We start from the raw sequence: 25,291 nt of genomic DNA, 5'->3' as shown, positions 1-25,291 counted from the left end.
TCTAGGTACACAGGCTTCAGTAGTTGTGGCACGCAGTCTCAGTAGTTGTGGTGCATGGGCTTAGCTGCTCCACGTCATGTGGGACCTTCCTGGACCAGGGATCGAACCCGTGTTCCGTGCATTGGCAGGTGGATTCTTTTTTTTTTTTTTTTTTTGCAGTACGCGGGCCTCTCACTGTTGTGGCCTCTCCCGTTGCGGAGCACAGGCTCCGGACGCGCAGGCTCAGCGGCCATGGCTCACGGGCCCAGCCGCTCCGCGGCATGTGGGATCTTCCCGGACCAGGGCATGAACCCGTGTTCCCTGCATCGGCAGGCGGACTCTCAACCACTGGGCCACCAGGGAAGCCCCCAGCTACATTTTAGATTTTAAACTTAATTTAATTATTATAGCATATCAGGCAGTATACATTTAAGTTAATGAAATTAACACAGGTTTATACACTTAGGTTTATACAATAGCTTTCTTACTCAGATCCCAATGATTTTCAGAATCCAGAGATTTCCAAGCTGAAATTCTTCATTTTCATGGAACTCTTGTAGCTAAATTTATATATGGATTATTTCTTCCTTGACAGGCACACACATTCACTATAGTATGAAAGGAAAGTCTGAAAGAAAATGTAGTGAAATGTATATCTTTGGGTGATGGGTAGATTTGGGGTGACTTATTAAATCTATACTGTATAGTATAGGCTTTATGATTCTTCTATTGTTAGGAAAAACATAAATATTTTCAGTTTCAAAGAAACATACAATTCCAGCATAGGTGATGCGTAATTTGACAATAATTTTTTTTTAAGGTTTTTTTTTGATGTGGACCACTTTAAAAGTCTTTATTGAATTTGTTACAATATTGCTTCTGTTTTATGTTTTGGTTTTTTGACTGTGAGGCATGCGAGATCTTTGCTCCCCAGCCAGGGATCAAACCCTCACCCCCTGCATTGGAAGGCGAAGTCCTAACCACTGGACTGCTAGGGAAGTCCCTTGATAATAATTGTATAATATAGTTTGACAATAACTTTTTCTTTTCTCTTGAAAATATGTAAAACCTGTAGGGGCAAATACCCTGTTCTTTCCTTGGCACTGCTTATTTGTCCATACTGTTGAAATAAACCACTCAGTGGAAGGTATACTTTAATGACTGTAAACTCTAAGGAGTACATTAAAGCATCCCAGGAATGACCCAAAATAACAAACAGTAAACATGGTAAACATAAATTGTATCTATCCAGGATTTCTCAACGCTTTTACACTATGAAAAATTATTGAAGGCCCCCAGAGAGCTTTTGTTTATGTAGCTTATATCTATGAGTATTTATCATATTAGATATTAAATCTGAGAAATCTTTGAAATATTTATTAATTCACTTAAAATAATAATGAATACCAATTACATATTAAAATACATAATATAGATTTTTCAGAATCACAACAAGAAGTAGTGAAAAGTGGCACTGTTTTACATTTTTGTAAATGTCTTTAATATACGCCTTAATAGAAGACAGCTGGATTCTTTTATCTGCTTCTGCATTCAATTTGTTGCAATATGGTATTTAGGTTGAAGTATATGAAGAAAACTTGGCTTCATGCAAATATGTAGTTGGAAAGAGGATAATTTTAATAACTTTTTCAGCTAATTGTGGCTATTCTTCTTTAATATTACACCAAATGTCAACAAGTAATAGTTTGTTAGAGACTATTTGCAATGTGAAATCTGAAACCACATCAATAAACTTTTGATACTTTTGAGCTTGGCCTATTTCTCAAGGAAGGTTTCTGAAAGAAGTCTGACTTTTGATTTTAAAAATAATGAAGTATAATATTCCAATAATAATAAAACAATCCCAAGAGAATTCCAAGGGTATTTTAACGATTAATTTGCATCCAAGTGTTCTCTAAAACATTTGAGCACCACTCAAATCTCTGAGCTTGATTTCTTAATTCTTAGATACATCAACTTTAAAGTTTACTATTTGTTGCATAGATGAGGTCTTAAAGCCTTTGCTTTTCATCTCTTTGGAGGTAACTTTACATATATGAATTCATCAGATGTGAGCAGTGTAGGAATACAGTAAAGGCATGATCAGTGTTTGCTGGCATGGTATTCTACTGTTGCAGAGCTCTGTCCTCACTGTAAGTATGAACAAAAGTATTTCCAAACAAAACCTTTGCTTGAGCCCTGAGAACCAAAATATTGATTTCCAAAAGAAAATATTTGTTTCAATTGTGACAAATATTTTTATGGCAGAAATTGAAGGCAAAATACACATTTTGCATTATGACACTCATATGTCAGATCTTATTAAAAGTAATTTAGAATGTTCCTACACATTGCTTTTGATGATGTCTCTTTTCTTTGTAAACATTTGTACAAAATGTCTCAACAAGGAACCTATTATAAAAACTTCTTAAAGTCCTCCTTCCTTCAAAATGAGGTCTAGTTGACTTCACTAGGAAATGTGGATGACATGTTTTCATGTTCTTTTTTTAATGGCAAAAACAATGATGTCACTCTTTACAAACAAGTCCAATAACAATGCTAGAGAATTCCTGCAGATGTGGCTATCAAATATATTCAAGATTCCAAGGAAACCATCCTTTATTCTCCCTACTCTCCCAGAATAGATCAGATTCTCCTAATGTGCACTCTCATTCCTACAATCTTGGATTTCCCCATATTGCACTCATTGCAGTTGCTAATTACTTCTTTGCACAATCAGTTGATTAATAACTGCTTCTCTCACTATACTGTTAACTCCAAGAAGGAAAAGTCTGAGCCAGATTTTCCATCTCATCCCCAGGATCTCCAGCACAGTCTTTGGCACGCGATGGGAACTCTTTAAGAGTTGCAGAGTATATGATAGAATACTTCGGAGCATTTAATGCACTTTGGAGTCCCCAGAGTATTTTCCTATACCTTTTATATTTCGGGATTCTTCATCCTTCTTGAAATTGGCTTTTGTGGTAAATCTGAGTTCTCGTTTCTTTCTCACCTCCTTGATTGTTCTATTTTTGTCTTCCTTCATGGCTTTTGTTTTAATTTCTAGTTCTTTAAGGCAAGCATGAAGTTCTGTCTTGCCCTTTACTATTGTTCTCTTTTATACACTTTCTCTCAGTTACCCATAACCTCTGAGATTCTCAAATCTAAATCCCTAATCCCAATCTCTCCCTCAAACCATGGTTTTGCATCTTCCAGGTAGTCTCTCTACATTTCCAACCAGATATTCATCTTTAAAGCCAATAGATCTCTGACTAAATTCATCATCTTTCATCCTATGTCAATTGTCTCCTGTGCTTCTCTGCGTCCCGGCAGTTACGTTTGTGCCGCCTTTATCTTTGCTTTCACTGAGTCCTGTCAGGTCTCTATCTCACTCAGGGTCCATGTTTTCATCCCAGTTACCATCACATTAGCTCACACCTTGGCTTTCTCATGTCTGTCCTGTTGTGATAGCATTTATACTCCCCCTTCTCTTTGCTGGTTCTTTTGGTTTTAATGCATCTTGTATACTGGTATGAGAGTAACTTTTCCCACAGAATTTTTCTCTTAAAAACTTTCATTCAATTAATAATTTGAACATTGCCTGGGCATTTGATGGTATTAAGGAATTTTAAAATAAATAAATTTATTTATTTATTTATGGCTGTGTTGGGTGTTCGTTGCTGCACGCTGGCTTTCTCTAGTTGCGGCAAGCCAGGGCTACTCTTCGTTGCAGTGCACGGGCTTCTCATTGCAGTGGCTTCTCTTGTGAGCATGGACTCTAGGTGCATGGGCTTCAGTAGTTGTGGCATGTGGGCTCAGTAATTGTGGCTTTTGAGCTCTGGAGCACAGGCTCAGTAGTTGTGGTGCATGGGCTTAGTTGCTCTGAGGCATGTGGGATCTTCCCAGACCAGGGCTCAAACCCATGTGCCCTGCAGTGGCAGGCGGATTCTTAACCACTCCGCCACCAGGAAAGTCCCAAGGAATTATTATTTTTAGATCTGATAGTGGTTTTGAGGTTGTATTAGAAAGGGAAAGAGGCCCTTATCTTTTATGCATACATACTGAAGTATTTATGAATAATTGATATGATACTTGGATTTGATTCAACTCATATGGAGTGAGAAAACATGGATGGGAGTGTAGATAGATAGGCCAGAGTTGATGCTTACTCAGACTAGTTGATGGGCACATGGAGGTTCACTATACTGTTCCTTATAATCTTATATATGTTTGAAATTTTGCATAATAAAAATTATTTTAAGTCAACTCTTTAGTTCTTTAAGTGCTCGTAAAATAAAGTCCAAACTCTTTATTTAGGAATAGAAAGCACAAGCCAATCCCAGTCTATCCTCCCAGTGTCATTGGCCAGTGCCTCCCACATATATCCTTTGCTCATGTGGCAGATTAGCAGACTCTTCGTTGTGTGTGTGACCGTCTTTCCCCAATCCTCTGCGTTCCTGTACACTTCTTACCATGAGCACCTCGGCTGCAGGATTGCCTTTAGTCTAGGTATAAGGTAGTTTGCAAGAGCTGTACATCGCTGTAAAGCCATCAACCAATGACAAAGAGGGTTGGTGATTAAATTCCCCAGCTGTTTTCTCTTGTGGGTGGATCCCCCAGAAGTCTCCAATGGACTTGAGTTCCAGTTGCCCACTCTGGTATCTTACTGTTGAACACATTAGTATTGCTTTCCTTCCCTTCTTGGTCTCACCTCTCCACTTCTGTACTGGATCAGTTGCATCGAGTCCTAGTTTCAGGCTCTCCTGGGGGGTCGCCAATCTCACCCAGCTGTTAACTCATCCTTGTCTGGTTCTGTGCCTTTGTTCAAGCCATGCTCTTGGCCATGCATGCCCCTCCATACCTATTACTTATATCATTGCCTTTTCTAATCTTAAATTTTAAAACAGTGCTAGTTTTAGAAAACTTTGAATATATAAACATTACAGAGAAAACAAAAACCATTCATGGTTACAACACCCCACAGATGGACATTTTCTTTAGTCTTTTTCTGTGTGTGTGTCTGCAATCATCTGACCATTTTCCTGGGGCTTGAAGATCCACTTCCAGGATGGCTCACTCACATGGTTCTTGGCAGGATCTCTTGGTTCCTCACTGACTTTGGCAGAAGGTTTTGGTTCCTTGCATATTGGCCTAAAAGGGCATCCTGAATGTTCACACGACATGGCAGCCGGTTTCAGCAGGGAACGTGATTTAAGAGAGAGAGCAAGAAGAAAGTTACAATATCTTACTATGACTTACCCTTGAAAGTAACCTACCACTTCTGCCTTATTCCACTGGTCACACCAACGAACCCAGATACAAAGTAGGAGGAAACTGTATAGGGGCGTGAATATTATAAGGCTGGGAACATTGAGGGCATCTTTGAAGCTGGCTAGCAGAGCTAGTTTGTAATCTGGAGCTGCTTTGGGGGTTTTCAAAAACTGCCGTTAGGGCATACCTTTTTTTATGTCTTTGTAGCCTGGCCTCTGAAGAGAAATCATTTCATGTCCCTTTTCACTGTGTCTCACCTGCCTCTTTAAGATCTCAGACTTTCTTCTAGTTCTATTTTAATGATACTATTTTTCTTTGTTACTATTCTGAAAATTTTCCAATTCTGCGAATAAGACTCAGGCATCTTTTTCAAACCACTCCCATTTCTTCCTAATTTATATATTCTTAAATATTTATTTAATTTTGGGCTGTGTTGGGTCCCAGCTGCGGCATGCAGGCTCTTCGTTGCGGTGCACAGGCTTCTCTCTCTAGTTGTGGCATGCAGGCTCTAGAGTGCATGGGCTCTGCAGTTGCAGCACAGGCTCTCTAGTTGTGGCTTCCATGCTCAGTAGGCATGGTGCACGTTCTTAGTTGCCCCACAGCATGTGGGATCCCATTTCCCCATCAGGGATCGAACCCATGTCCCCTGAATTGGAAGGTGGATTCCCAACCACTGTACCACCAGGGAAGTCCCCCATTTCTTCCTAATTTCTAAAGCATATCTGATTTCTAGATTTAGAATGTTCCAGAAACATCCCTGTTAAATCACTTTCTTAGGCTTTGTTGCCTTATTTTCAGGATTGTTTCTTTACCTTAAGAAAAGAAGATAAAATAGTATTTTTATTATAACAGCTTCCTCCATTGTTAGTTGTTCATTGATAAAAACTATCACTCTTCCCTTGGTGAAATAATAGTTTGGGTCTCATATCTAAAACTACCATCAGAATCTGTGTATTAAAGACAGTCTGTGTTATAGTGGTGAGAGGGTGAGTTTTGAGGCCATAGGCAAAGCTGCATGACTCCTAAAGTGAACCCTTTCACAGATTTCTCCTTGGCCCTGAGTATAGTTTAAAGCAGAATAAGAAGGAAAATTATCAGGGCAGCTGAATTACACCTGCCCATTGAGGGCCTGCACTAGGAATTTAAAACTAAGACTCCACCCATTAGTATCATGGCCCTTATGGAACTTTGTTGCCTTTGGATTTAAGTCATGAAGATATTTTCTAATAATTTATCCAAACATTTCACATTCATGAAATTATTTATTTTAGCGATAATGTAAAGTTTATAGCATAACGTTAAATTTAATTAAACCTTCAAAACAATGTAAATAGACATTACAATTAAAATAAAACTATGGCAGGATGTACCTGATGGTCAGCAGGGAAAACTTGTTCTACAATTATTTTATAATTGAGCTATAAAATTAGTTCAAATACTACACTTGTTTTTTCAGTACCTATCAATTAAAATTACAGAGTTTTCTCATTTGAAGATTGTAATTCATGATTGAACATAATGAGGAGTCCTTAATGGGGGATGTGCCTTTTCTTAAATGTCCCATTTTTATAACTCTGGCCCCTCAACATTCTTCAAATGCAGCACTCGTTTTCCTGCTCTCGTTTCGTCAGTTTGAAGGCTAATTTGTTAGCTTTCTTCTCTGCTCTCTGTTCCCTGTGCTCTTCTTTTATAACTTGCTTTCTTGCTCTTTTATTTTCTTTGCTTTCATTTTTAGAACGTGGTTGAGTTGATACCTTAAGTAGATCATTGCCATTAATCATCTGCATTTATTAACTTGTTTTGCTGTGAGTCCTTTCTCTGGTAAGCCATTGAGAGGTATTCCTGTCCTATTAAATACTTGGATTTGTTTGGGCTTTGGTTAATATTTGATAAGCTAAGGATGGTTGAATAAATGTGAGCATGTGCTACAAATGAATTCACAATCCCACTTCTCTTTTGCTTCTTCTAGAACTAGAGAAACCATCTCTTCTTCCTCAGACTCATCAATATCATTAACTGGCAGACCTTCATCCTCAGAGTCTTAAAGTGTATTCAACTTCATACAATTCTCTGCCTTCTCTTTGCATTCGTCATTAAAAACTTCATGTAACCGATTGCTATCTATTGATACATGAATGGAATCCTCCAATTTGGCATTATCTGGCACTCCAATCTTGTTATTATCTTAATTGCTCATAAAACTTCTCAAACTGCTCATGTAGGGTCAGCTGCTCATTTCTTCTCGCGACTGAGGAAGTAATAGAATTCTCTATGAAGTGACCTTTTATTTCTTCTTCCTAAAAAAATGGCTTCCTATACTTCACGAGGTTTGCACAGGCAGACGAAATCATCTTCATTTGCGAACGGGCTTTAAAAATCATAGTCATCGGGCTTCCCTGGTGGCGCAGTGGTTGAGAGTCCGCCTGCCGATGCAGGGGACACGGGTTCGTGCCCTGGTCCGGGAGGATCCCACATGCTGCGGAGTGGCTGGGCCCGTGAGCCATGGCCACTGAGCCTGCGCGTCCGGAGCCTGTGCTCCGCAACGGGAGAGGCCACAACAGTGAGAGGCCCGTGTACCGCAAAAAGAAAAAAAAAAAAAAAAATCATAGTCATCATTCCTCCCTATCACTTTCCTTCCCATCCATATCTTTCCACTCACTGCCATTTTCAGCTTTAGATTTCTTTCCATCTATTCCCTCTTCGTCTCTTGTTCCTCATCAGCCTGAAGGATAAAATCATTTTCACATCATCACCAAGAGCTGCAACAACGTCAGGATCCAAATCCAGTTGAGGACCCAAAATAGCAGCTGTTCTATTTACCAATTCAATACCTTCCTTAAATTCTGATGCAAACTCTGATTAAGGAAAAGTAAATCCATGGCCTAGAATTATTAAAGTTTCCTCTTTCTCATCTCTCCTGTTACGCTGAAGGTATTTTGAATTTAAGCCCATAGGGCCCAGGTGATTCTTTCAAGTGCCGTAGGTAGTTATAATCATTGTCAAAGAACTCTTCATAACTTCCTCTGTTTTGCTCACGTTCTTCATTTATTTCGTGTAGGCAACAGAACCCTCTGGGGTGCATTTTCATCTGCTACTAAAGACTCTGTGACTCAAATGGACCATGTGGAAAAGACACAGTTTTCCTCTCTCTAAAGAGCTTTCCCCCCCATTCTGTTGCTGTGTGGGGCTCACACCAAGAACAGTGACCTGAGGGTCCCAGAGCAGGTGACACATCTTGGAAGTGGACAAGGCCTACCTAGTAGCCACGTCTTAAGGCCATGCCATACATCTACTCTTGGACTTCACACTGCAGGTCTGAAGAATTGGCTCAGAGACACAATAAAAGCTGCAAATATTATTCCACCCAACAATGCCGAAAAACACTTAATCCCTGCCTCAGCTACACCTGCAAGGTCAGCCAAAGCTGCCAAAAGAGTCTCAAGTTACCTGTCTGACTCTGTGCCCCACTCAGGCTTGAAAACCCACATGGCCTAACACAGTAAAGCCCCAGCCTTGATCAAAACACTGGTTTCCCATGATATTTTGTCCCCTCCCTCATCCATTTCTTATTTATTTCTCAAGGTTGCCTGCCCGTTTACCAAGATGTTGGAGTCTGAGTGGATCAATAAGTACTTCATCCCTTCTCCCCATCCTGAGTCTGGAACCAATATAGAGGCAGATGTAGGCTCCCAAGAGAAGAAACTAATCACTTAATATATCACTTTTATTAAAAAGAAAGCTGATTTCTAGAATCAGAGAACTCCAGAGATTGTCCTTTTAAATTAAACTCTTAGTCTCTGGCTTCCATGTGTTCACTGAGTGTTGTTTCTACCTTATTTAACCCCAAAATGAAACTTATTCTCTTCATAATATAGGCCTCCACTAGTTGTTATTTGTTCATTAATAAGTCTACTAATTTTGCCTAGTTAAATAACAATTTGGATTTCTTAAGATCTATGGCCAAATAGGTATGCACCCCCAATTTAGACACGGTTACCCACCTTGCCACTGGCACAGCTGACAAGCACAAGCGTCACTCTTATGGCAGGTCCCTTACTCCATCACAGAGAGCTGTGCATGGCTCCTGAGGTCAGGTTGTCACTGAAAGAGGAATGGCTTATATTGAATGGCCCAGTTGATTCCCCCAAACATTCCAGTCAGGTACATCATTCCTCACCTGGTTGGAGCAGAAGTCAGAAAGGTTAGTTACTTCAGTAGATGCACTTCTACATAAAACCTGAAGCCAGGTAAATGGAACTCCCTCCCAGTAGATATATATCCTCTGTCCATCAATATGTGAGAGGTAATTTCAGTGCCCCCCAGTCCACCCCCACTTTTAAGGCTGAGGTATTTAGTTAGCTCAGAGGCAGCTGATTCAGAAGACAGAGCAATCATCAGAGGAAAGTACCAGTAGCACGTCTAGTCTCATCCCTGATGATAATTGTTTCTGCTATATAGGTAACCTACTAGTCAGTGAAGACGTTCAGATTTGGATAACAGAAAGTTTAGTTACAAAGGTCAAATCAAATTTCCTCCATTTAACTTTCATGATTTTTCCCCTCCAGTCTGAATTATAGAACAGAAAATGGAAATGACCATTTGTTAGCATTCTTCATGCCACTGAAGAATGTTCCTACCATATTATGTGGAGGCTGGGTGTAAATTAGAGGATATGCTCCCACTTTGTTTTATGAGGCATTGACATATCTGTCTTATATTTTTAATTTTCTATAGAGATAACAATCTGAGAATTGCTTGAGAATGTTTGAGAATGATGCAAAAAAAGAATCTTGGGTTAGGCTTGAAAACAAATATAATTTAGAATATAATGTAGTCCATAAGAAAATGTGTTGATTTACATGTTTATATAACTGATTGTGACATTTGAAGTGATTATAATATAGCAGGTAGAGAGAAAATTATATCTTTGTAAATATAAGTCAGTGCATTAAGAGCAAGAAATTAGTATTGTGAAATTCCAAAATTAATTTGTTATATCAAATATGCACAGTATTCCTCTTCCCTCTTTTTTATTTTTGTCATCTAATGGATTAATTGTATACTTTTTTTGGAGTCCATTTTACCTCCATAGTTAGCTTATTAGCTGTAACTCTTGGCCATCTTACTTGCTAGGTTGTTTTAGAGTGTGTATTATACAGCTTTAACTTATCACAGTCTACCTCCGAGTGATAACCTATTTTACATACAGAATGAGAATATAAATATAATATACTTCCATTACTTTACTCTCTGCCTTTTTGCTACTGTCATCATACAGTTTACTTCTAGATATCTTATTAAGCACCTAATACATTGTCACCATTTTTACTTTGAATGGTTGATTATATTTGAAAGATTAATAATAATAAAATAATAATTTAAAATTTTTCTTTTTTTATTGAAGTGTAGTTGATTTGCCGTGTTGTGCCCATCTCTGCTGTGCAGCACAGTGACTCAGTTATACACACGTATACATTCTTTTTTTTTTTTAACATCTTTATTGGAGTATAATTGCTTTACAATGGTGTGTTAGTTTCTGCTTTACAACAAAATGAATCAGTTATATATATACATATGTTCTCATATCTCTTCCCTCTTGCGTCTCCCTACCTCCTCCCTATCGCACCCCTCCAGGCAGTCACAAAGCACTGAGCTGATCTCCCTGTGCTATGTGGCTGCTCCCCACTAGCTACCTACCTTAAGTTTGGTAGTGTATATATGTCCATGCCTCTCTCTCGCTTTGTCACAGCTTACCCTTCCCCCTCCCCATATCCTCAAGTCCATTCTCTAGTAGGTCTGTGTCTTTATTCCTGTTTTACCCCTAGGTTCTTCATGACATTTTTTTTTCTTAAATTCCATATATATGTGTTAGCATACAGTATTTGTCTCTCTCTTTCTGACTTACTTCACTCTGTATGACAGACTCTAGGTCCATCCACCTCATTACAAATAGCTCAATTTCATTTCTTTCTATGGCTGAGTAATATTCCATTGTATATATGTGCCACATCTTCTTTATCCATTCATCCGATGATGGGCACTTAAGTTGTTTCCATCTCCAGGCTATTGTAAATAGAGCTGCAATGAACATTTTGGTACATGACTCTTTTTGAATTATGGTTTTCTCAGGGTATATGCCCAGTAGTGGGATTGCTGGGTCATATAGTAGTTCTATTTGTAGTTTTTTAAGGAACCTCCATACTGTTCTCCATAGTGGCTGTACCAATTCACATTCGCACCAGCAGTGCAAGAGTGTTCCCTATTCTCCACACCCCCTCCAGCATTAATTGTTTCTAGATTTTTTGATGATGACCATTCTGACTGGTGTGAGATGATATCTCATTGTAGTTTTGACTTGCATTTCTCTAATGATTAATGATGTTGAGCATTCTTTCATGTGTTTGTTGGCAGTCTCTATATCTTCTTTGGAGAAATGTCTATTTAGGTCTTCTGCCCATTTTTGGATTGCGTTGTTTGTTTTTTATTATTAAGCTGCATGAGCTGCTTATAAACTTTGGAGATTAATCCTTTGTCAGTTGCTTCATTTGCAAATATTTTCTCCCATTCTGAGGGTTGTCTTTTGGTCTTGTTTATGGTTTCCTTTGCTGTGCAAAAGCTTTGAAGTTTCATTAGGTCCCATTTGTTTATTTTTGGTTTTATTTCCCTTTCTGTAGGAGGTGGGTCAAAAAGGATCTTGCTGTGATTTATGTCATAGAGTGTTCTGCCTATGTTTTCCTCTAAGAGTTTGATAGTTTCTGGCCTTACATTTAGGTCTTTTATCCATTTTGAGCTTATTTTTGTGTATGGTGTTAGGGAGTGATCTAATCTCATAGTTTTACATGTACCTGTCCAGTTTTCCCAGCACCACTTATTGAAGAGGCTGTCCTTTCTCCACTGTACATTCCTACCTCCTTTATCAAAGATAAGGTGACCATATGTGCTTGGGTTTATCTCTGGGCTTTCTATCCTGTTCCCTTGATCTGTACTTCTGTTTTTGTGCCAGTACCATACTGTGTTGATTACTGTAGCTTTGTAGTATAGTCTGAAGTAAGGGAGCCTGATTCCTCCAGCTCCGTTTTTCATTCTCAAGATTGCTTTGGCTATTCGGGGTCTTTTGTGTTTCCATACAAATTGTGAAATTTTTTTTTTCTAGTTATGTGAAAAATGCTGGTGGTAGTTTGATAGGGATTGCATTGAATCTATAGATTGCTTTGGGTAGTAGAGTCATTTTCACAATGTTGATTCTTCCAATCCAAGAACATGGTATATCTCTCCATCTATTTGTATCATCTTTAATTTCTTTCATCAGTGTCTTATAATTTTCTGCATACAGGTCTTTTGTCTCCTTAGGTAGGTCTATTCCTAGATATTTTATTCTTTTTGTTGCAGTGGTAAATGGGAGTGTTTTCTTGATTTCACTTTCAGATTTTTCATCATTAGTGTATAGGAATGCCAGAGATTTCTGTGCATTTATTTTGTATCCTGCTACTTTACCAGATTCATTGATTAGCTCTAGTAGTTTTCTGGTAGCATCTTTAGGATTCTCTATGTATAGTATCATGTCATCTGCAAACAGTGACAGCTTTACTTCTTTTCCGATTTGGATTCCTTTTATTTCCTTTTCTTCTCTGATTGCTGTGGCTAAAACTTCCAAAACTATGTTGAATAAGAGTGGCAAGAGTGGGCAACCTTGTCTTGTGTCTGATCTTCTTTTTTAATATTCTTTTCCATTATGGTTTATCCCAGGAGACTGGATATAGTTCCCTGTGCTATACAGTAGGACCTTGTTGTTTATCCATTCTAAATGTAATTGTTTGCATCTACCTATACCAAACTCCAAGTCCATCCCTCTGCCTCTCCCCTTCCCCCTTGACAACCACAAGTCTGATCTCTATGTCTGTGAGTTTGTTTCTGTTTTGCAGATAGGTTCATTTGTGTCATATTTTAGATTCCACATATAAGTGATATCATGGTTATTTGTCTTTCTCTTTCTGGCTTAGTTCACTTAGTATGATAACCTCTAGTTGCATCCATGTTGCTGCAAATGGCATTATTTTGTTCCTTTTTGTGGCTGAGTAGTATTCCATTGTATATATGTACCACATCTTCTTTATCCACTCATCTGTTGATGGACCTTTAAGTTGTTTCCATGTTTTGGCTATTGCAAACAGTGCTGCTATGAACATAGGGGTGCTTGTATCTTTTTGAATTATAGTTTTGTTCGGGTTTATGCCCAGGAGTGGGATTGCTGGATCATATGGTAACTCTATTTTTAGTTTTCTAAGGAACCTCCATGCCGTTTTCTGTAGTGACTGCACCAACTTACATTCCCACCAACAATGTAGGAGGGTTCCCTTTCTCCATACCCTCTCCAGCATTTGTTATTTATAGACTTTTTAATGATGGCCATTCTGACCAATGTGAGATGGTACCTCATTGTAGTTTTGTTTGCATTTCTCTAATAATTAGTGACGGTGAGCATCTTTTCATGTGCCTACTGGCCATCTGTATGTCTTCTTTGGAGAAATGTCTATTAAGGTCTTCTGCCCATTTTTCAATTGGGTTGTTTATTTTTTTGTTGTTGTGTTGTATGTGCTGTTTGTATGTTAGCAACTTTCTTTATATTTACCCTCGTGATTACCAGATCCAATGATCTTCAGTCCATTGTGTAGATACAGGTTTGCATCTGGTATCATTTTACTTCTGCCTGAAGGATTTTAACATTTTTTGTAGTGTGAGTCTTATAGTGATGAAAACTTTCAGCTTTTGTGTGCCTGAAAAAGTTTTTATTTTACTTTGTTGCTTTGTATGATATTTTTCCTGGGTAAAGAACCTCGAGTTTATCATACTTTTCTTTTAGTACTTTAAAGATGTTGCTGCACTTGTCTTCTAGCTTGCATTGTTTTCTTCAAGAAATCTGTCATCACTATCTTTGTGTCTCTGTATATTGTCTGTGTCCTCAGGTTGCTTTTAAGATTTTCCCTTTAGCACTGGTTTTAAGTAATTTCATTATAATGTGCCTTGGTGTAGTTTTTTCCTTTTTTCTTACATGTTTCTTATTCTTGGGGTTTGTTAAGTTTCTTGGATCTATGTGTTTATGATTTTAATCAAGTTCGGTACATTTTCAGCCACTATTGCTCTAAATATTTCCTCCTCCCAGCCTTTTGGAGACTCTGATTACATGCATATTGGCTGCTTGTAGGCATCCCACAGTTAATGGATACTCTGTTATGTTAATGTTTTCAATCTTTTTTCTCTCTATATTTCATTTAGGATAGTTTCTGTTGCTGTGCCTTCAAGTTTGTTAATTTTTTTTTTCAGTGTATAATTTATTAATTCCATCTCATGTATTTTTCCCCTTAGATGCTATAATCTTAACCTGTAGACGTTCCATTTGGGCTACTTTTATAACTTCTATGTTTTACTTACTTTCAAACTCTTCTCTAACTGCTTGAACATATGGAATACAGTTGTAACTGGTTTAATGGCCTTGTGAACTGATTTTATCATCTTTGTCATTTCTGTATCAGTTATCATTGATTGATTTTTTTCTCATTACAGATTATATTTTCCTGCTTCTTTGTATGCCTGGTAATTTTAAAATTTGATATAAGAAATTGTGAATTTTACCTTGGGTGTTTCTATTTTCGTATTTCTTTAAGGTATTCTTGAGCTTGTTTTAGGAGACAGTTGGAAACCATTTGATCCTACGTGGATCTTGCTTTTAAGCTTTGTTAGGTGAAACTAAGTTGTATTTAGCCTAGAGTTAATTCACCCCAACTAGTGAGGCAGGACCCTTCTTAGTACTCTGAACAATGACCCTTAATAATGAGATTTTACACTCTGACATTTGGGACAGACATTATTCCTGACCCTGTTTGGCCTCCTAATGCTGCTCGCTCTAATCTTTTCTTTTCTGGCCTCAGGTAGTTTCCTCACTTTGTATGTACTGATCGGGACTCCACTGAATACTCAGCAAAAACTTCTGCAGATCTCAGGAGTTCTCTCTTTGTAAAACATTGTCCCTTCCAGTACTCTATGATGAAAATTTTAGCCATCTTCATTTTCCTGGACACCCAGCTCTGCCTCCTAACTCAGGGAGATACCTGGGCTCTCTCTGACATTCCCCTCCCTGTGCAATACCCTGGAAACTTTTTTCAGGCAGTAAGCTAGGTAATCAAAGGGCTCACCTCAACTTTTCCCTGTCTCTGAAGGATCACTATCCTTCATTGCCTGGTATCCAAAGTTTTGAGTGCTGTTGTTTCATATATTTTGTCTGTTTTTTTCAGTTGTTTGAAGAGAGAATGTAAATCTAACCCCTCTTATTCAGTCTTGAATGGAAGTGGAAGTCCCATTGGTTGATTTTTTTTTTTCTAATCTTGCCACTAGCCTTACATACTGGTGTAAACCCTACTTGGTCATGATCCACCATTCTTTTTATTTATTGCTGGGTTGGGTTTGCTAATAGTTTGTTGAAGAATTTTACATCTGTGTTCCTAAAGGATATTGGTCTGTACTTTTCTTTCCTCATAATGCCTTCACCTGGTTTTGGTCTCAGGGTAATGCCACCTTCATAACATGAATTGGGAAATGTTTTCTCCTCTTCTACTGTCTGCAACAAGTTGTATATAATTTATATTCTTTCTTTCTTTTTTTAAATGTTTATTTATTTTACTTTTGGCTGCATTGGGTCTTCGTTGTTGAGCGTGGGCTTTTCTCTAGTTGCAGTGAGCGGGAGCTACCCTTTGTTGTGGTGCATGGGCTTCTCCTTGTGGTGGCTTCTCTTGTTGCAGAGCACAGGCTCTGGGTGCGTGGGCTTCAGTAGTTGCAGCATGTGGGCTCAGTAGTTGTGGCTCGCAGGCTCTAGAGCGCAGGCTTAGTAGTTGTGGCACACGGGCATAGTTGCTCTGTGGCATGTGGGATCTTCCCGGAGCAGGACTCGAACCCATGTCCCCTGCACTGGCAGGCAGATTCTTAACAACTGTGCCACCAGGGGAAGTCCCTATATTATTTATTTATTAAAGGTTGGGTAGATTTAGCAGTGAAAATATTTGGACCTGGAGTTTTCTTTGTTGGAAGGCTTTTAAGGACAAATTCAATTTCTTTAATAGATATAGGACTGTTCAGATTACCTTTTTCCTCTGTGTGAGATGTGATACTTTGGGTGTTGTAAAGAATTAATCAATTTCATCAAAGTTGCCAAGAGCAGTTTCTGTGGAATGGTGCAGGCAAAAGCCAGACTGGAGTAGACTTAAGAGGTCTTTAGAGGAGTTTTGGTGCAAAGAGAACCACATAATGTGGTCGCTTCTGAAGAGAAGTGGGTTCAAGAGGTTTTTTCTTTTTTAATATAAAGAGGAATAAGAGAATATATGGTGATGAGAGTAACCCAGTAGAGAATTCTGGTTGCCCAATGTTTAATTCATATGAGTAGTGTGTAATCAAATAAGATAAAAGGTACACAAACTGATTTTAGATTGCAGAGTGGTATGCATAGAGAATTTTAATATGAATTTAATGCACATTCTTCTTGATCTTTCATCCTTACATCCTAGATGAAGACAGATTACTGAGTAGTATTCAGTCAAGAGCTTCTCTACCAGCTTGGAAAAAGCATGCTGCTAGGTAACTATTGGTCTTCAGGCTTAATTCCAAATGAGAATTATTATAGTTGAGGGGAAGTTGTTTTAATATACATTATTACTATCCCCTGGTTCCCCACTTACTCTCCCACGACTTGCTATTTTGTTTCTAAAACGGGAAATGGAAAATTATGCTGATAACTTTTATTCAGTTGTGAAAATAGCCACTGAATGGAGCCAACAAGATACTCTAATGCCCTTAGAAAGAGGAGGGAGGGTCTCAGCAGCTGGCATGCAAACAGTTATCCCGGGGACATGGGATGAGAGGTGATTTCTGCCGACTGAGATCAACAAATTGTCTTTGATTTGGAGCCAGTCATCATGCAAAGAGCTGAAACAAGAGTGACCTAAGCAAAGCATACTATTAAGTGCAAAATCCTGAGAGGGAAAAAGCTTACTGTCATTCAGTGTGTAGTGTGACAGAATACGGTGATGGTGGAGTGTGTTACAAGATGAAATATCAGATATAAGACAGGGTCCAAATTATTAGAGATTTGTGGGCTATGGTTAAAAAATTACATTTTATTAAATGTTTGATACTAAATAGAGGATTTCTGTTATTAAAAGATCACTTGGGCTGCTGCATAAAAGACTGTAGCAAGCAAGAATGGAAGCTGATAGACTACTGCAGTAATTCATAAAATGGTGGTATTATATATTAGGGTGAGATAAAGTGAAGTAGATGGATTTGGAGTGGATTTTGGAGGTAGAACTCAAAATCTGAAATTAGGCTGAGGTTAGAATTCTTCTGCAGCTTACTTATTGTATGACTTTGGAAAAGTTTTAAAAACCTTTCCTACATATTTTCTCATGGGCAGAATGGGGATTATGGGAATATTAAAATAACATGTGTAAAATATAAGCTTTATACCATGATGTCTGACATGTAGTAATCACTTAATAAATAGTAGTTATCATTCTTATGTTATTGTAGCCCCGTAACTGATATTCCTGTGTCCAGTTCCCTCTCCACACAAACATATCTCCATATTGCTACTAGAATTGTCTTTTAAGTCACAGAGTACATCATTCCTTTGCTCAAGAAACCCTTTAAGTCCTTCTAATCAGTATAAACTTCATGGCATATATCAGGGACGCCCATCTGTCTTTGCATCTTCATCTCTCGCATCATTCTTCTCCCATTTACCATAGACTCTGGACTAGTGCTTCTTGAATTTTAATGTGCCTACCGCTCACCAGGGGATCTTGTTAAAACGCAGACCCTAATTCAGAAGAGCTGAGGTTCTGCATTCCTAACAAGCTTCCAGGGGATGCTGTTTCTGCTGGTCTCTGGACCACACTGTGAGAAGCATAGTACTAGAGTACTTAAAGTCCCTGAAGGGTACATTGTGTCCCTGCAACTTTGGCTTTTCTCATCAGTCTGATCTCATTGTCCAGACTGACCTTTCTCTTATTTCTCTGAAATCATTCTCATCTTTCAAGGTCTATCTAGCTCAAAGGTCACTATCTCTACGAAATTTTCTTCAAACATCCATTTTGTTCACCATCACAGCTTCCCAAATGTTTGCTTTCTCCATTCCCCATAGTATTGTGTAAATAGCTTGTATCACAGCATGCCACTGATCTTTAGATCCATGGTCTTCCTTGTGGGACGGTGCTCTCTGAGGTCAAGCACGTGTCTCTGTTTCTTCTTTAAGTTCTACAGCTTCTTGCACAGAGGGCACCTGACAGATGCTCAGTAAATATTTCTTGAGTAAATGAAACTGATATATACTTCTGAAAAATGGTGAATCACTCCGTATAGTAAATGTTACTCCAAGTAAATTAAAAGGCTTTTTTAAAGCTTAAGTTGCTGATTTTGCATTTCTTTATGTAAAATACTCCTATTCTTGTTAAGTTTTCTTCAGTGTTCTAGCTGGTCACCCAAAGCAATATATTCATAATACATATCTATTAGTTCTTAACAGAGCAATATATCTTTTCAAGCTTGTAAAGCCTCAGGCTTTCTCTTAGTTAACACCAAGCTAAAATTTATAAAGATTACACACACTGTGAAAAATGATTTCTTTTAACTGTGCTGTCAGAGAGTAACATGGTTAAAATCTTTTGTCTGAAGCTGGTAAGGAATGAGAAGAAGAATGGGAATGTAACTGCTTTTTAAACATTTAAATTATATAAAGAGAAGAATAAGGATGCTACTTAATATGTGTCTTAATATCTATAGTCAAATACAAAATATTTCATTTCCAACTTTTAAGAAATCACATTTGTCTAATGGAGAAATTTAAGAATCACATTAGATGAAAAGTTTCTTAAGGGCATGCATGTGCAGTTATGTCCACTTCTCAAGAGTTCTTTAGCCTTTATGAAATTTTCTCAAGGAGAGAAATCAGGTTAGCCCTCCCTCCCCACCCCACCATGTTCCCAACCAGGGAAAATCTCTTCAAAGTCTGTTAGAACTCCTTGCTTACTTTGCAACATAAAATTAGAGCATTCCCTTAAATGGCTAAAGCTAGAGATATATATATAGCTATCAAAGCTTGGACAGCTCCTTCTCAGGGCTGAAGAATTGTGTTTTCCATATGCACAACTCTTGGTGTTGCTGATTTCAGTTAAGTAGACTTTCAAATTTTAATTTGCATAGCATTAACACTTCGCCCTGAGAAGCAACAGTTTTATGGAGACATTTCCTTGTCTGTTCTCATGCAATTAAAAAAAAATCCACGGGGCATTCATTAGCACTTCTAAAAGTGATAGGCTGTGTTTTATGCCATTTTCATTTGCATTGCTTCTGATCTTGCCATAACTAATTAAAAGGGAATTTAGGGTAATATAAACAATGCTTTTTGGCTATAATAAAAGCGGTTTTTTTGTCTGACAAAGAAGTAAAGTCTACAGGGTCTTTTGGACAAAGGATAAGGATATGCTCTTTATGGCTTGACTCTCAAAAGACCTTTATAGTCTGTTATGTTTGAGGTCGCTTCCTTTGTGGAACTTTCTTCTAGTGTAGCTTCTACTGCCTAGCATTCTGTCCTCTTACCTCAGCCTAGGGGGGCTGCCCTTAAATAAATCTCTTTGGTGGGAAGGTAAGATTTCAACTGGGTCTTGTAATAAGAATATGATTATAGTATTAGGAGGGCAGGTAGTTGGTTTTGCCTCATTAAGAAAGAATTGTCAGCTGAAGCCAAGATACGGGGAGAAGGTCAGTAACATTCTGGAGGTAGCTCAGTAATCAGCTTTGTTGCATAATAATAGATAATTTAAAAAGGAAAGGTGAGACAGATTTTTGAGAAACTTCAATTTGGAGCATGAATTCAGTACATATTGAAACTTATTCACTACATATTGATAAATTATTAAAGGATTTCTTTAAAATGCTAGAATGATACCCATGTTAAATTTGGATGGGCATAGTTATGAGATATCCTGGGACTACGGTAATTCTCAGCCAGTTAGGAAAGGGAGGGAAATACAATAGATGAAACTGAGCCTTGGCAAGCTGACCTACATGTATGGTCTCGTCCATGGCAAGCTCACAGGCTCAAGCAGTAAATGGGCAATGATCGTAACAGGAATCACTCCCTGTGCTGGGGAATAGCAATCAAGAATATTAACTAGCAATTGGGAGTCAGGAAGGTCACAGTGCATGTCACAAAATCTTACCATTGGGCAGACCCCTCGCCAGTGCGGGACAGGTTCAGAGTGCAGTAATCAGGTGAAGAAGGGGCTTTTCATAACTGAGGCAGAGAATTAGGGACCCCTTGTTGGTTATTGAGGTTCAAGACAGGATTCCAGTTTTACAGTTTCTGTGTATGGCGGGATGGAATAGGTTGAATATGGGGGCTGGGATTTTAGGCTAATGTAAGCAGAAAGAGAGAGGAAGATAGAGACATACACTCAGTCTGATGGATTGAGCCAACAGCATCTGGCTACATGATTGCCCCAGGCTTATACCTAGTTCACTGGACCTTAGTTTTGGTTGGTGATGAAGGAGGCTGTAGGCTTGAGGAAATCCAGCTGTCATTGCTGGATCATCATATCTGGAAAGGCTAATCCAATAGTGGTATTGAGGTTGTAAACTGCTATGGGGCTGAGCCTGCAGTAGTTGAGTCAGCTTTGGGGAAGAAGCAGAGGAAATGAATCAGGGTGTAGCAGATGTTTCATATAATGGGTCTGTCCCCTCTGGAAAACTCTTTAGTGGCCTTCATGATAATGTTCAAATGCAATGGTCTGCTATTTAAGTCCCTATCCAATACAAATTAAATGCCTCTGTCCTGTGTTATCTCTTACTGTTCCCTACATGGATTTGCCATTGCAAGCAACTTAATTTACACACTGTCCTCATATACCTCATGCTTCTCATTTTCCACTTCTTTTCTTACAATTCTTTCTTCCTGGAATACCTTTTCCTACTTTTTTTCTACCTACAAAAGTCTGTAAGATCCAGAACAATCCTTTGTGTACCTCTTGTGTATTTCAGCACAAAGTAACCTCTCTCCCAACATCGATCTTATCCATAAAACATTTGCTTATCCTACATTCCTGTGAGAATTCTTCTTAATTCTTCTTAATCCATGTTTATTCAGTATAACAGGTTTATTGAGAGTCTACTATATACCTTTGTAACGAGCTCCAACCTTCGAATTTCCTAATCTCTATCAAAACACGTCACCGGGCATATTACTCTGCTCAGGTTGTCATAGGAAAATATCATAGACTGGGTGGCTTAAACAATAGAAGTTTATTTCTCACAGTTAGAGAGGCTGCCAAGTCCAAGATCAGGTGCCCTTGTCCTGGCTTGAAGATGGCTATCCTCTTGCTGTGCTCACACATGGCAGAAAGAGGAAACTGGTGTCTCTCCCTCTTCCTATAAGGGCACTGATCCCATCATGGGAGCGTCACCTTCATGACCTCATCTAAACCTCATTACCTCCCAAAGACCCTCAACTCCTAATACCATCACATTGGGGGTTTAGGGATTCCACGTATGGATTTGGAGGGGACACATTCAGTCCCTAACATTCCTCCCCTGGCCTCCCAAAATTTGTGTCCTTCTTGCATGCAAAATATATTAATTCCATCCCAGCATCCCTAAAACTCTTAACTTGTTCTAGCATCAGCTCTAAAGTCTAAAGTCCTATCATCTAAACATCATCTAAATCAGATATGAATGAGACTCAAAGTACAGTTCATCCTGAGGCAAAATTCTTCTCCAGCTGTAAACCTGTGAAATCAGACAAGTCATTCGCTTCCCAAATACAATGGTGGGACAGACATAGGATAGACATTCCAGTTCCAAATAGGAGAAATAGGAAAGAAGGGAGGAATGCTGGGTCCTAAAGAAGTCTAAAACCTATCAGAGCAAATCCATTAGATGCGAAGGTGCAAGAATAATCCTTCTTGGTCCAATGCATTATCTTCCTGGCCCACTGGGGTGGTAAAGTCACTTTCACAGCTCATCCGGTTGACCCCACGCCTGTGCCTAGGCAATGCCAAGGCTTTCTGTGGAGGCCCTAACCACACTGGGGCTTTATGTAGAGGCAGTGGTCCCCCCCACTGAAACCAAGGTAGAGGCAGCCTTGTCCTACCTTTCCCCAGGGCCCGTGTACACTGGGTCTGTGGTGGGAGTGGCAGCCCTGATGATCTCTGAATCACCTTTGGGGTCCTGCTTCCCTTCCCTTTTCTTGAAGAATAATACATGCCCACAGCTGAATAGCTCCGTGTAAAATCCAAGAAGTTTGACAGCCTTCCTTCATTCTCTCCTACTTTCTCTGTCCCCTTTAGTTCAACTGGCAGTGTCTTTGCTGATTTAATCCTATCTTTATTCCTGGTCTCTGTTGATATGGCTGATCATTTCATGAACCACACTCATGATCTCTTTATCAAATGATTGCTCAGACACACACTAAGTGTTCTCTTCAGAATAAGCTTTCTCATTTTTGCAATATGGATAGGCTGAGATTTTTCAGAGCTCCAAGTTCTGGTTCATTTTTACTTAACAATTACATCTTCAGTTTATTTCTTCCTTTGGCATTTTACTTTGGCATTTTAAGTAGTCAGGAGGGATTAAGCTACTCCTTCAATACTTTGTTTAGAAATCACCTCTGCTAAATACCCAATTTCACCGCTTGCAAGTTCTATCTTCTACAGAACACTAGACCATGAATACAATTTACACAAGTTCTTTGTCACTCTATAACAAGGATCACCTTCCCTTCAGTTTCCAATAAAATGTTCCTCATTTCTATCTTAGACCTTGCCAGAATGGCCTTGACCATCCATGTTTCTGCCAAGATTCTATTCATGATTATTTATGTATTCACTCAGAAGATGGAAGCTTTCTCTATAGCTCTGCTCTTTTCTTTATGAGCTCTCATCAGAATTACCCTTAATGTCCATTATTTGTATCATGTACCTCAAAATTACTTACGCCTCTACACATTACTTAGTTCCAAAGCCATTTACATGTTTTTAGGTAGTTGTTAAAGCAGCATCCCACTTTTTGGTGTCACTGGCACACAATTCTAAATATTTATGTACTTAATAATAGAACTTCCTAGATACATGAAACAAAAACTGGTAGAACTGTAAGGAGAAATAGATAAATCCACAGTTACAGTTGGAGATTTCAACACTCATTTTAATAATTAATGGAATAAGAAGAATATTAGGGAGATTATAGAGTTGAACAACATCATCAACCAACTTGACCTAATTTATATTTATAGCACCCTCCAACTAACAATAGCAGAATCCACATTCTTCTCTAGTTCACAGGAAGTATTTATCAAGATAGACCATATGCGGCACTTCCCTGGTGGCACAGTGGTTAAGAATCTGCCTGCAGGGCTTCCCTGGTGGCGCAGTGGTTGTGAGTCCGCCTGCCGATGCAGGGGACACGGGTTCGTGCCCTGGTCCGGGAGGATCCCACATGCTGCGGAGCAGCTGGGCCCGTGAGCCGCGGCCACTGAGCCTGCACGTCCGGAGCCTGTGCTCCACAACGGGAGGGGCCACAGTGGTGAGAGGCCCGTGTACCACACACACACAAAAATAGAATCTGCCTGCCAATGCAGGGGACACGGGTTCGAGCCCTGGTCTGGGAAGATCCCACATGCCGGGGAGCAACTAAGCCTGTGCACCACAACTACTGAGCCTGTGCTCTAGAGCCCATGAGCCAGAACTACTGAGCCCGCCTGCCACAACTACTGAAGCCCACGCGCCCAGAGCCCATGCTCCGCAACAAGAGAAGCCACTGCAATGCAAAGCCTGTGCACCGCAACAAGGAGTAGGCCCCGCTTGCTGCATCTAGAGAAAGCCTGCACGTAGCAACGAACACCCAACACAGCCAAAAATAAATAAATAAATAAAGTTAATTAAAAAAAAAAGATAAACCATATGCTGAGTCATAAAATAGATTCAAATAAAATTTAAAAGATTAAAATCATATGAAACTTGTTATCTGACCACAAAGGAATTAAATAAGAAATCAATAATAGATATTGTAAGAAATCATCAATATTTGGAAACTAAATAACATACTCTTAAATAAGCCAAAGCTCTCAGAGGAAATGAAAAGGATAATTAACAAGTACTTTGGTCTGAATGAAACAGACATGACAGTGAAAATTTATGGAGTGCAGATAAACGGTACGTAGAGGGAAATTTATAACACTAATTGCATATTTTAGGAAAGAAGAGGGTTATCAATGACCTTAGCTTTAACCTTAAGAAACTAGAAAAGGAGCAAATGAAATCCAAAGTTAGCAGAAGAAAAAAAATAATGAAAATACCAGCAAAAATTACAAAACAAAATAACAAAAATCAATGAAACCCCACACTGATAATAATATTGATAAAATTCTAGTTAGACTGATCAGGAAAAAAGAGGAGATACATATTGCAAATATCAGGAATAAGAGAGATGACATCACTGCAGATTATGCAAATATTTCAAAAGAGAAGAGGGAGGAAGACATACACATGGCCAGCAGATACACGAAGAGGTGCTCAACATCCTTAATCATCAGAGAAATATGAGCCATAACCACAATGATCTCACACCTGTTAAGATAGCTGTCATTAAAATGACAAGAAATAACAAGTGTTGGTGAGCATGTGGAGAAAATGGAACACTTTGCACTGTTGGGGGGAATGTAAATTGGTGCAGTGATTTTGGAAAGCAGTATGGAGGTTCCCCCCAAAATTAAAAACAGAACTACCATATGATCCAGAAACTCCACTTCTGGGTATATAGCGAAAGGAAATGAGAACAACTTGAAAACATATCTGCACCTCCATGTTCATTGCAACATTATTTACATCAAGTGAGACATGGAAACAACCTAAGTCCATTGACAGATGAAATATCATTCAGCCATAAAGAAGGATGAAATCTTGCCATTTATGACAACATAGATGAGTCTTGAAGGCATTATCCTTAA

General features: G+C 38.8%; 1 pseudogene; it reads right to left on the bottom strand.

Moving 5' to 3' along the window:
- Positions 1-7,862: 7,862 nt before the first annotated feature.
- Positions 7,863-8,484, bottom strand: LOC115857091 (protein LTV1 homolog pseudogene; annotated as a pseudogene).
- Positions 8,485-25,291: the final 16,807 nt, after the last annotated feature.

This window comes from Globicephala melas, chromosome 5 (genome assembly GCF_963455315.2).
Source record: "Globicephala melas chromosome 5, mGloMel1.2, whole genome shotgun sequence".
In the NCBI taxonomy this organism is placed as follows: Eukaryota; Metazoa; Chordata; class Mammalia; order Artiodactyla; family Delphinidae; genus Globicephala; species Globicephala melas.
This window is presented reverse-complemented; position numbering and strand designations above follow the sequence as displayed.